Raw genomic sequence first — 13,120 nt, 5'->3', positions numbered from 1 at the left:
GGGGGGTCGGGAGAGGGTGGTGGGGTTATGGACATTGGGGAGGGTTTGTGCTATGGTGAGTGCTGTGAAGTGTCTAAGCCTGACGATTCATAGACCTGTACCCCTGAGGCAAATAATACATTATATGTTTAAAAAAAAAAAAAAAGTGGTTGCTCAGAGAAAACCTTGGTAATCAGAATTATGTCAACATTACAATAACACCATTAGAAAGGCTGCCATTTAGTTGCTAATTTAACTCAGTTATTGACTTTATAAGTGTATGGGTGATAGCTGTTGAGTATGGCTATATAAAGTGTAAGTTTTGTTTTTGGTGATAAACAACTTAGCACAGCAATAAAAAGTAATATTTTTAGGAAAACAAAACAAACATAATAGATAGGGGTGCCTGGGTGGCTCAGTGGCTTAAAGCCTCTGCCCTCAGCTCAAGTCATGATCCCAGCATCCTGGGATTGAGCCCCACATTCGGCTCTCTGATCAGCAGGGAGCTTGCTTCCCCCACACCCCCGCCTGCCTCTCTACCTACATGTGATCTCTGTCTGTCAAATAAAGAAATAAAATCTTTTAAAAAATAGATAAATTTAAATTAAAATGAAATGAAAAAATGCTCAAATAATGCAAAAGTTGTAGGAAATAGGAACAGAATAACAAAAAACAGAATGATCAAATGGATAATTAATAAAATAATAAATCTAAATGCAAGCATATTAACAACTGCACTAAATGTAAATGGTCTACACACACCAATAAAAAGGCAAAGTTTGAAAATAAGCAAAAGCTGAGAGAACAAAAAAGGGGAAATTTCACAATTATATTTGGAGATTTCAACACTGCTCCCAGAAACCAATAAAACTAGTAGAAAATCAGCAAGGATATGAAACTGAACTCTCAGTTCAACTGCATCTAACTGATATTTATGTAACAATCCCCTCCCAAACAAGAACAGAATATGTTCAAATGCACATGGAACATTTATCCAGAGAGATCACATCCAAGGTAATAAAACAAACCTTAATACACTGGAAAGAATTAATAGCATAAAGTATGTTCTGTGTCTCCAATTGGAAATTAAACAACACATTCCTAAATAATTCATGGATCTCAAATGAAATTAGACATTATTTTGAACTGAACAAAAATGGAACTATAACATTTCAAAATTAGTGAGATACAACTGAAGAAGTACTTAGATGGATATTTGTAGTATCAGATGTGGATATTAGAAAAGAAAGAACTGAAATTAATAATCTAATCTTCCACCCTAAAAACAAATCAAAACAAAAAAGCACCTAGAAAAAAAGAGCAAAACAAACACAAAACAAGAAGAAGGAAGGAAATAATATAGATAAGAGCAGAAATCAATGAAATTGAAAACAAATGATAGATTGGAATCAATGAAAGAAAAAGCTGGTACTTCAAAAAGATCAATAAAATTGATCTGCTAAGACTGACAAGGAAATAGAAGAAACAAATTTTATCAATATCAAAAATTAAAGATCATCACTACAAATCTTGTAGACATTAAAAGGATAAAAAGGAATTTTATGAATAGTTTCATGAACAAAAATTTCACAACTTTAAATGGACGAATTCCTCAAAAAACAAAAACTGCCAAAAATCACTCAAGATAAAACAGATAATCTGAATAGTCCAATAACTTAAAGAAATCAAATTCAGGGGCACCTGGGTGGCTCAGTTGGTTAAGCATCTGCCTTCTGCTTAGGTCATGATCTCAGACTCCTGGGATCAAGCCCCAAATCAGGGTCCCTGCTCAGTGGGAAGCCCACTTCTCCCTCTTCTACTCCCCCTGCTTATGTTCCCTCTCTCACTGTCTCTCTCTCTCTGTCAAATAAATAAATAAAATCTTTAAAAAAAAGAAGAAGTCAAAGGTATGGTTAAATACCTTTCCAAAAGGAAAGCTCCAGGTCCAGATAGTTTTACTGACAAATTCTACCATGCATTTAAACAAACAAATAACACCACTTCTATACAATCTCTTTTAGAAAATAGAACACTTCTAAATATATTTTATGAGGGCAGCATAACTGTGATACCATCACCGGATAAGAATGTTACAAGAAAAGAAAACATAATAATATCCCTTATGACCATCAAGAAAACATTAGAAAATCAATATGTCAAGGAATATATAAGATTAATAACCTGTAGCCAAGTTAAGTTTATTCCAGGAATGCAAAGCTCATTCAGTATGCAGAAATCCATGTAATCCATATCAACAGGCTATTAAAGAAAAATGACCATACCAAATGATACAAAAAAGTATTTGACAAGTCAACATACATTCATGCAAAAAGACAGAACTTGGGGCGCTTGGGTGGCTCAGTTGTTAAGCATCTGCCTCCAGCTCAGGTCATGATCCCAGAGTCCTCGGATCTAGCCCCGCATCAGGCTCCCTGCTTGGCGGGAAGCCTGCTTCTCCTTCTCCCACTCCCCCTGCTTGTGTTCCCTCTCTCGCTGAGTCTCTCTCTGTCAAATAAATAAATAAAATCTTAAAAAAAAAAAAAAGAACTTTCAGAAAACTTAGAAAGTTTCTCAATTTAATAAAAGACAACAACAACAACAAAAATAACCTAGAGCAAATATTGTTGATAATGATGAAAGGTTGAATACTTCCTAAGATTGGGAAGAAGACAAGGAAATACACTCTCATCAGTCCAATTCAATCTCATACTGGAAATCCCAGCCAGCACGATAAGGTAGAAAATAGAAATGAAAGTGTACATATTGAAAAGGAAGAAATAAAATTGCTTTTTCAGAAGCAACATGGTTGTATACAGAGAAAATTGATCCACGAAGAATTCATTCATAAAATTTTTTTCTAAAATTTTTTTAGAAAGAATCCACAAGCGGTGCTTGGGTGGCTCAGTGGGTTAAAGCCTCTGCCTTTGGCTCAGGTCATGATCCCAGGGTCCTGGGATTGAGCACCGCATTGGACTCTCTGCTCAGCGGAGAGCCTGCTTCCCTCTTCTCTCTCTGCCTGCTTCTCTGCCTACTTGTGATCTCTGTCTGTCAAATAAATAAATAAAATCTTTGAAAAAAAAAAGAATCCACAAAAACTTTTTTCTAAAACTACTAAGGGAATTTAGCAAGATTGTAGAATACAAGGTCAACAACACAGTAATTTGGCTATAATATTTCCATATACTAGTGATTTGGAAATCAAGACGTTTTTTAAATGCCATTTACACAGCTCCAAAAAATGAAATTTCTAGGTATAAATCTAACAAGTCACATATAGGATCTGCATACTAAAAACTACAAAAAGCTGTTAGAAGAAATCAAAGATATAAACAATGGGAGACAGGCTGTCTTCATTAATTGGAATACTCAATATAGAAAAGATGTCAGTAAGTAATCAAAGCTGTGTAGTATTTTGCAGGGGGATAGACACATAGACTAATAAACACATTGATTAGTGGAACGAAATAGAGAATCCAAAAATAAAATTCACAGAAATATGTACAGCTGATTTCCAACAAAGATGCAAAAGCAATCCAACAGAGGGAAAGTTACCTTTTTTTTTTTTTTTAAAGATTTTATTTCTTTCTTTGACAGAGAATGAGAGAGCACAAGTAGGCAGAGGGAGAGGGAGAAGCAGGCTTTCCGCTGAGTAGGGAGCTGGACAGGGGGCTCTATCCCAGGACCCTGGAATCATGACCTGAGCCAAAGACAGACGCTTAACCTACTGAGCCCTGGAAAGTTACCTTTTCAACACAGTGCTGAGACAACTGAACATCCTCAAGGAGAAAAAAAGAGTCTCAATCTAAACCTCACATCTTACACAAAAACTAACTCAAAATGGAACAAGGACTTAAATGGAAAACATAACTATAAAACATTAAGGAAAAAGTAGGAGAAAATCTTTGGGATGAAGAGCTAGTCAGAGAATTCTTTGTCTTGACACCAAAAGCACAATACATAAAAGAAAAAATTATAAATTGGACCTCATCAAAATTAAAACAAAATTAAAACTTTTTCTTTGTGAAAGACCCTGGTAAGAGGATAAAAAGACAAGCTATAGCCTGGGAAGAAGTATTTGCAAACTAGAAATCTGTCAAAGGTTTTGTATTTAGAATATATAAAGAACTCTCAAAACTTAACAGAAACAAAACAGTCTGTTAGAAAACAGGCAAAAGGCATACACAGACTTACACCAGAGAAGATACATAGATGTCAGGTAATCACATGAAAAGTACTCAGCATCATTAGCTATTAGAGAAATGCAAAACAAAGTCCCAGTGAGATACTACCACACATCTACTAGAATAGAAGAAGAAAAAACAAAACAAATACAGGACCAGGTGCTGCCAAGATGTAGAACAACTGGAACTTTTATACACAGAGTGAGAATGCAAAATACTACAGCCACTCTCTCTCTATATATATATATATATTTAAAGTTAAACATATATTTGCCATACATCCCAACTATCCGAGTTCTAAGTATTTGCCCTACAGCAGGGGTCACCAAACTAAAGCAAGCAGGTCAAATCAGGCCAGGGATCTGATTTTGTATGGCTGCAGGCTAAGAATGCTTTTTATACTTTCAAAGAGTTGTCAGTTTTTTGTTTGTTTTAAAGAATATGTTACAGAGACTATATGTGACCCACAAAACCTAAGATATTTACTATCTGGCACTTTACAGAAAATGTTTGCCAACCTGTGTCCTAGAGAAATGAAAACTTAGGCTCACACAAAAACTTGGACATTAACTTGTAATTTCCTCTATTCCTTTTGCCCCAAAATAGAAGCAATCCAAACACCCTTCCATTGGTGAATAGATTAACAAATTATATGTGATACAACCATAATAATGAAATGCTACTTAGCAATAAAAAGGAATAAACTATTGTTACATGGAACAATTTAGATGAATCTCAGAGACATTATGGTGAGTGAAAGAAGTCAGTCCCAAAATATGATTCCATTTATATGACGTTCTCAAAAATACAAAATTATAGAGATAGAAAACAAATCAGTGGTGTTTGGAGTGAGAGGGTGACTATACTGGGGCAACATGAAGGAGTTTTTGGGTTGATGGAACTATCCATATCCTGATCGTTGTGGTAGTTACACAAGTCTATATATGAATTGAAATTATCAAAGAAAAATGTTTATTTTACTATATGACAACTTAAGAAGGAAAATAATTTAAAAAAATTCAAAGTGGCCAAACATTTGCCAATGGGTAGCTTCTTTTAAAGCGGCTCATGGGGATACCTGGGTGGCTCAGTCAGTTAAGTATCTGCCTTTGGCTCAGGTCATGATTCCAGGATCTTGGGATCGCGTCCCGCATCGGGCTCCTTGCTCAGCGGAGAGTCTGCTTCTCCCTCTGCCTCTGTTCCCCTGCTTGTACTTTAAAAAAAAAAAAAAGAAGAAGAAGAAAAAGAAAAAGAAAAAAAATAAAAGTGGCTCATGAAAGAAAATGAAATTTTAAATTGAGCTAATAGCAGTAATAATAGCAAAATAAAGACAAGAATGCTGATGCCATTCCAGGTAAAGTTTAGATGGTCTGTTAAACTCTGTCATGTTGTCAGCCTTTACTATAGAGATTATACTATAAAATATTGCTTATGCTAGCACAAAGAAATGCTGCATTGATTATGTGGTAAATGTCATGGATGTGGAGGCAGATGGAAGATTATTAGACATGCCACAAATAGTGCTCTTCTATAGTTGTCAATGCCTCTGGAATAGCATTACTAATTAAGCCATTTACAGCTTCATTGAGAATTTGGTACAGGTTACAACAGTGGGACACAAGTCATTTCTGGAGAGGATAAATAGTGTTTTTAGTTTTCACAATCAATGCCTAAAATGTCACTGCAGAACAGTAACTGGCTCAGCATTCGTGGGCAGCACCACAGGGACTTGAGTTTCTCTGGGGTGAGCCTATCATGGGCCTTACAAGCTCAAGTACTTCTGTTAATGGAGCCCTGTGGTAATGAACACTCTAATATTACTTCTGAATGGTGCTGAACAGTAGCTCTAATCCCTCTTCATCCAGTTCAAGAGTTCTGACATGATATTGTCTTTCCTTGCCATCCAAGGGCATATCTCTCCATTTAGTCTTTCAGAGTCCATTTAAAAAAATTAGTTGAAATGTAATCCTTTCTAGATGAGAGAACCAAGAGAAAGAAAACACAGGTCATACATCTCAAAACCCATCATATGCTCTTTCCAATATACCTGATCACTGCAAGTATAAAGAGAGGAAAAGAAATGTATTTTCTTTGATAGCCACCGAACTACAAGGGAGACTGGGAAACGTAGTCTAGTAATGTTTCCAGGAGAACGAATTAAGAGGTTTAGTGAACAGCCAGCCGGTCTTTGCCACAAGCAAATCGTTGGTGGAGGAAAAACTGAAGACACCTCTTGAACAACTCTCCTGGGAAGGTGTTCGTTAAGTAATCAGTGTCAGCCAAGAATGAGGACTGTGAGACAGAGCCACAGGACTTTGAGCTCAGACCTGTTTATATGTTGAGTTTTGCAGGAAGCAGATACTTGGACAGTTAGGAGCGAAGAGGTTTACTGGTAGGCAATGCCTGTGAAAGATAAAAGGGAAAGAATGCAGGCTGGGCAGGGCCAGCTTCAAACTGCAATGCAGATCTGATCGTCTTAGCCAATACAATGGGGAGCTCCAAAGCAAAGATTGCCCATTACAGGAGTTCCACGTGGCACAGTCGTGATAAGAGCCAGCAATACCACCATACTCGGTTGTCTGGGAGCTACCAAGAAAGACAATGGTCTTGGCTTGAAAGCTGAGGCAGACTGATACAAGCAAAATGACAGAATAGGATGCCCAGACAATCCTTCCTCCCACAGAGACACCAAAAATAATGCAGGAATGAATTTATGAGAAATCAAGAAACCACAAAAAAGGCCCCTGTGCCTCCAGGCAAGCATGAAATCAGCTACATCAAAGGTCCGAGGAAATTCTGTGACCCTCTTCCCATAGTCTCTGCCCTGGCATAGTGCCATGTGATGGTGAGAAAACTCCCAGCTCCTTTCCTGGGAAGCGAAAGAGAAGGCTAGATTATATATTCAGTGTTCTGACTTTTCAAGGGCACTACCTGAGGGACTGGCTTCTGTCTTGCCTGCCTCTGAGCATTGACAAGATCCAGCATACTTGAAATACCTGGGGGCCCACTGAGAACAAAAAAGAACCAGACAATATGCTGCTACTCCTGGGAACCTGCAGTACAGCAGACAGAGGCTGATACAGCTTGGTGGCCTCTCCCTCAAGGGGAAAGTGAATAGTGGAGCATGTGTCTAACATTCCAGCTTTTCAGGGGGTGTCCAAGGGACTGGTTTCTGTCTCGGAGTGCAGATGGGACCTAGTATATTCTAGACGCCTGAGAGCTGCTAAGAACAAAGAAGATCAGTGCAGCCTGCTGCTGCCCCAGAGGGCCTATGGTACAGGAGAAAGACACTGATACAAGTTCTCTCCCTCTTCCTAGGGAGAGAAAGGGAAGAGTGGAATATGCGTCTAACATTCTGGCTTATTGGGGAGCTGCCCAAAGAGTTGGTTTCTGTCTAGCACAACTTGGGGCACTGACAGGGCCTGACATACTCTAGATGCCTGGAAGGCCACTGGGAAATTAAAAGCTAGGCAGCATGCTGCTGTTTCAGAGGACTCACAGTACAGCAGACACCAGAGTAAGCAAGAGATTATGAGATTCTGAATGAAAGAAACAAACAAATCCCTTTAATTAGAAATCTACATGCATGGGGTGCCTGGGTGACTCAGTTGGTTAAGCATCTGACTTTGGCTCTGGTAGTGATTCGAGGTCCTGGGATCGAGCCCTGTCTCTGGCTCCCTGCTCAACAGGCAGTCTGCCTGTCCCTTCTGCTCTGTTTCTCCCCCTGCTTTTGTGTGCATGCTCTCTTTCTCTCTCTACTTCTCAAATAAATAATTAAATGAAATCTTAAAAAGGGCCGGAGGGGGGGGGGCGGAATCAACATGTACAAGTCTAGAGAAGGCACACCATAAAAAATGTTTGAGAGGCCCTCAGTATCTCTAGCCAGGCTGATTGGTGAAGGCCTTTTCCTGTACAAATCCAGTCTGTAAACACTGGGAGAGGTGACTGTTTTTTCAAATATCAATAGATATCAACACAAAGTTACAAGGACATTAATAAACAGGGAGAAATGGCCCAGTCAAAGGGACAAAATAAACCTCCATAAATCAACACTAAAGAAATGGAGATACACAACTTACCTGTCAAAGAATTAAAAATAACCATCATAAAGATGCACAATGAACTCAGGAAAATTATGCATGAACAAAATGAGCACAACAAAGAGATAGAAAATATAAAAAAGAACCAACAGAATTTTGGGGATGAAGAATGCAATAACTGAGGAGAAGAGAGAGAAAGGAACAGAAAGCTTATTTTAAAAAATGATGGCTGAAAACTTCCCAAATTTGGGGAAGGAAATGGCATCCACATTCAAGAACCGTAATGGACACATTATCATGAAATTGTCAAAAGTCAAAGAGAGAATTTGGAAAACAGCAAAATAAAAGTGAACTCATCATATCCAAGGAAACTCCTCATAAGACCATAAGCAGATTTTTTTTTTCAGCAGAAACCTTGCAGGCCAAAAGGGATATATTTAAAGTGCTACAAAAAACTGCCAGCCACGAATACTACTATACCCATCAAAATTGTCCATCAGAAATGAAGGTGAGGGGCGCCTGGGTGGCTCAGTTGGTTAAGCAGCTGCCTTCGGCTCAGGTCATGATCCCAGCGTCCTGGGATCGAGTCCCACATTGGGCTCCTTGCTCCGCAGGGAGCCTGCTTCTCCCTCTGACTCTTCCTTCCACTCTGTCTGCCTGTGCTCGCTCTCACTCACTCTCTCTCTGACAAATAAATAAATAAAATCTTAAAAAAAAAAAAAAAGAAATGAAGGTGAAAGAAAGAGCCTCCCACATAAACTAAAACTGTGGGAGGTCATCAGCACTAAACCAGCCTTAAATTCTGAAGAGAGTCCTTCAGGTTGAAATGAAAACACACTAAAGAACAACACAAAAACATATGAAAGTATAAATCTCACTAGTATAAGAGTAAATATATAAACAAGTATAGAATACTAAAATACTGTAACTATGGTACATAAATCATTTTAATTCTGGTTTAAAACTTTAAAGACAGAAGTATAATAAATAACTATAACCATAAAAATGCTATTGGATACACACTATAAAAGATGCAATTTCTGACATAAATAACATTAAGTGGAGGGGGGAGAAGTGGAAGTGAGGAGGTTTTTTTTTTCCTTTGGTTTGTTTATTTGACAGACAGAGCACAAGCAGGGGGAGCAGCAGAGGGAGAGGGAGAAGCAGGCTCCCCACTGAGCAGGGAGCCCAACGTGGGAGTGTAGAGTTTTTATATGTGATTGAAGTTAGCAGCTTTAAATAGATGCTTGCCACTGTAAGATGTTTTATGTAAGTCCCATGGTAACCAGAAAGAAAATACCTATAGAAGATACAAAAGAAAATAAGAAAGGAATCAAAGCATGTCACAACCCCCCCCCCCAGAAATCAATGAAACACAAGGAAAGACATCAAAAAAACAAAAGAGCTGTAAGACAAACAGTAAACAATAATAAAAATGGCAGTAGTAAGTCCTTCCCTATCAATAATCACTTTAAACATAAATGGATTATGGAGTGCCTGGGTGGCTCAGTCAGTTAAGTGTCCAACTCTTGGTTTTGGCTCAGGTGGTGATCTCAGGATCATGAAATGGAGCCCCCGTCTGGCTCCGTGCTCAGTGGGAGTCTGCTTGAAGATTCTCTCCCTCTGCCCCTCCCTCTCCTCATGCTCTTTCTCTCTCTCTCTCTCAAATAAACATATAAATATTTTTTAAAAAGACATTACATAAAGGGGCGCCTGGGTGGCTCAGTCGGTTAAGCAGCTACCTTCAGGTCAGGTCATGATCCCAGAGTCCTGGGATCGAGCCCCACATCCGGCTCCCTGCTCAGCGGAGAGCCTGCTTCTCCCTCTCTCTCTGCCTACTTGTACTCTCTATCTCTGTGTCAAATAAATAAACCTTTTTTAAAAATTTTTATTTTAATTACATAAAAAAGATTGTAAGAGAAGTCTATAAACAGTTATATTCCAACAAATTGGATAACCTAGGAAACATGGATTAATTCCTGGAACATACAAGCTAACAACACTAGGTCATGAAGAAAGAAAATCTGAACTGACCAATAATGAAGAAGAAGACTGAGTCAATAACCAAAAACCTCCTAATAAAGAAAAGCCCAGGACCACATGGCATTACTGGTAAATTCTACCAAATATTTAAAGAATTAATGTCAATCCTTATCAAACTCTTCTTAAAAATGTAGAGGGAGCACTTCCAAACTTACTTTATGAGGCCAGCATTACCCTATTTCAAAGCCAAATAAGAACAGTACAATATGAGAAAATTGTAGGCCAATATCCCTCATGAACATACATGCAAAAATCCTCAACAAAATACTAGCAAACAAAATTTAACAGCACACTAAAAAGACCATACCCCATGATCAAGTGGGATTTATCCCTGGGATGCAAGGATGATTCAGCACACACAAATCAATTAATGAGATATGCCACATTAACATAATGAAGGATAAAAATCATGTGATCATCTCAATAGAAGCAGAAAAAAATTTAACAAAATTCAACATCCTTTCTTGATAAAACTCAACTAATTAGGTAGAGAAGTAATGTACCTCAACATAATAAAGACCATGTATGACAGGCACACAATTAACATCATACTCAATATGGAAAACTGCAAGTTTTTCCTCCAAGATTGGGAGCAAAGCAAGGATGCCCACTCTCACCACCTCTGTTCAATAGAATACTGGGAGTCTTTGCCAGAGTAAAATTACTTCTGTTCACAAATGACACTATTTCATATGTAGAAAACCCTAAAGGTTACACACACACACACACACACACACACACACACACACACACATCTATTAGAACTAAGAAATGAGTTCTATGAAGTTATTTCTCAAAGAAAATAAACAGAAAAATCAGTTGAACAAACTATCTGCAGAAGATTCTAAGAAAAATAACCCATTTACAATAGCATCAAAAAGAATAAACTACATGGGAATAGATTTAACCAAGATGAAAGACAACAAAACTGAAAACTACAAAACACTGATGAAAGAGATTGAAGAAGAAACATAAAAATGGAAAGAGGGTGCCTGGGTGGCTCAGTGGGTTAAACCTCTGCCTTCTACTCAGGTTATGATCTCGGGGTCCTGGGATGGAGCACTGCATTGGGCTTTCTGCTCGGCAGGGAACCTGCCTCCCCCTCTTTCTCTGCCTCTCTGCCTACTTATGATCTCTGTCTGTCAAATAAATTCTTTTTTAAAAAATGGAAAGATATTTCGAATTAATAAAAGTAAGATATTGTGGGGGCACCTGGATGGCTCAGTGGGTTGAGCCTCTGCCTTCGGCTCGGGTCATGCATGGTCTCGGGATCCTGAGATCGAGCCCTGCATCGGGCTCTCTGCTTGGCGGGGAGCCTGCTTCCCCTTTCTCTCTGCCTGCCTCTCTGCCTGCTTGTGATCTCTCTCTCTCTCTCTGTCAAATAAATAAAATAAAATCTTTAAAAAAAAAAAAGATATTGTGGGGGTGTCTGGGTGGCTCAGTCATTAAGCATCTGCCTTCAGCTCAAGTCATGATCCCGGGTTCCTGGGATTGAGTCCCACATCAGGCTCCCTGCTCTGCAGGAAGCCTGCTTCTTCCTCTCCCACACCCCCTGCTTGTGTTACCTCTCTGGCTATCTCTCCCCCTGTCAAATAAATAAAATCTTTTAAAAAAAGATATTGGGAGTTAGTCGATTGGAAGAATTAATATTGTTAAAATGGTCATACTACCCAAACCCACTTATAGAGCCAATGCAATTCCTATCAAAATTCCAATGGCATTTTTACAGAAACAAAAGTAAAACTGCCTAAAATTCATATGGAAGCACAAAGGTCCCCAAATAGCCAAAGCAATCTCGGGAAGTAAAAATAAATCTGGAGGCCTCACACTTCCTAATTTCAAATATATTACAAAGCTACAGTAAACAAAACTGTTTTATTCTCTTATTTAAGAGATTAAAAACAGACACATAGATCAGTGGAATATAGTCAAGAGCCCAGAAATAAATTCTCTTATATATGGTCAACTTATTTGATAAGGGAGCAAAGAATATACAATGAGAAAATGATAGTCTCTTCAATAAAGAGTGCTAGGAAAACTGGACATCTACATGCAAATGAATGATACTGGATACTTACATCATGTTAATCAACTCAAAATGAATTAAAGATTTAAACATAAGACCTGAAACTGTGAAGAAAACATAAGGGGAAATCTTCATGACATTGATCTTAGAAATGATTTCTTAGAAATGATATCAAAAGTATAGGCAAAGAGTGCCTGGGTGGCTCAGTCAGTTAAGCATCTGCCTTTGGCTGAGGTCATGATCTCAGGGTCCTGGGATTGAACCCCATTTCGAGCTCTGTGCTCAGCAGGGCCCCTGCTTCTCCTTCTCCTGCTGTCCCTCCCCCTGCTCATGCTCTCTCTCTCTCTCTTTCTCTAATAAATAAATTAAATCTTTAAAAAAAAAGTGTAGGCAACACAAACAAAAATAGACAAGTGGGACTTCATCAAACTAAGAATCTTTTGCACAGCAAAGGAAACAATGAACAGAATGAAAAGTCAGCCTCCAGAATGAGAGGAAGTATTTGCAAACCATATCTCTGATAAAGAGTAAATATCTAAAATATATAAGTGAGTCATATGACGCAATAGCAAAAAAACAAATGATCCGAATTTAAAATAGGTGGAGGACTCAAATAACAAATGGCTAACAGGTGTGTGACAAGATGTTCAACGTCACTAATCATTATGGAAAAGTAAATAAAAACTTCAGTGAGATATCACCTCACACCTCGCAGAATGGCCATTATAAAAATAAATAATGAAAAATAACAAGAGTTGGTGAGGATGTGGCATAATTGGAACCCTTGTGCACACTGTTGGTGGGAATGTAAAACAGAGTAGCCACTATGGAAAGCAGTATGGTGGTTCCTG

Source organism: Mustela nigripes, chromosome X (genome assembly GCF_022355385.1).
Source record: "Mustela nigripes isolate SB6536 chromosome X, MUSNIG.SB6536, whole genome shotgun sequence".
Taxonomy (NCBI): Eukaryota; Metazoa; Chordata; class Mammalia; order Carnivora; family Mustelidae; genus Mustela; species Mustela nigripes.
The sequence above is the reverse complement of the archived record's forward strand: the minus strand, read 5'-3'. Positions refer to the sequence as shown.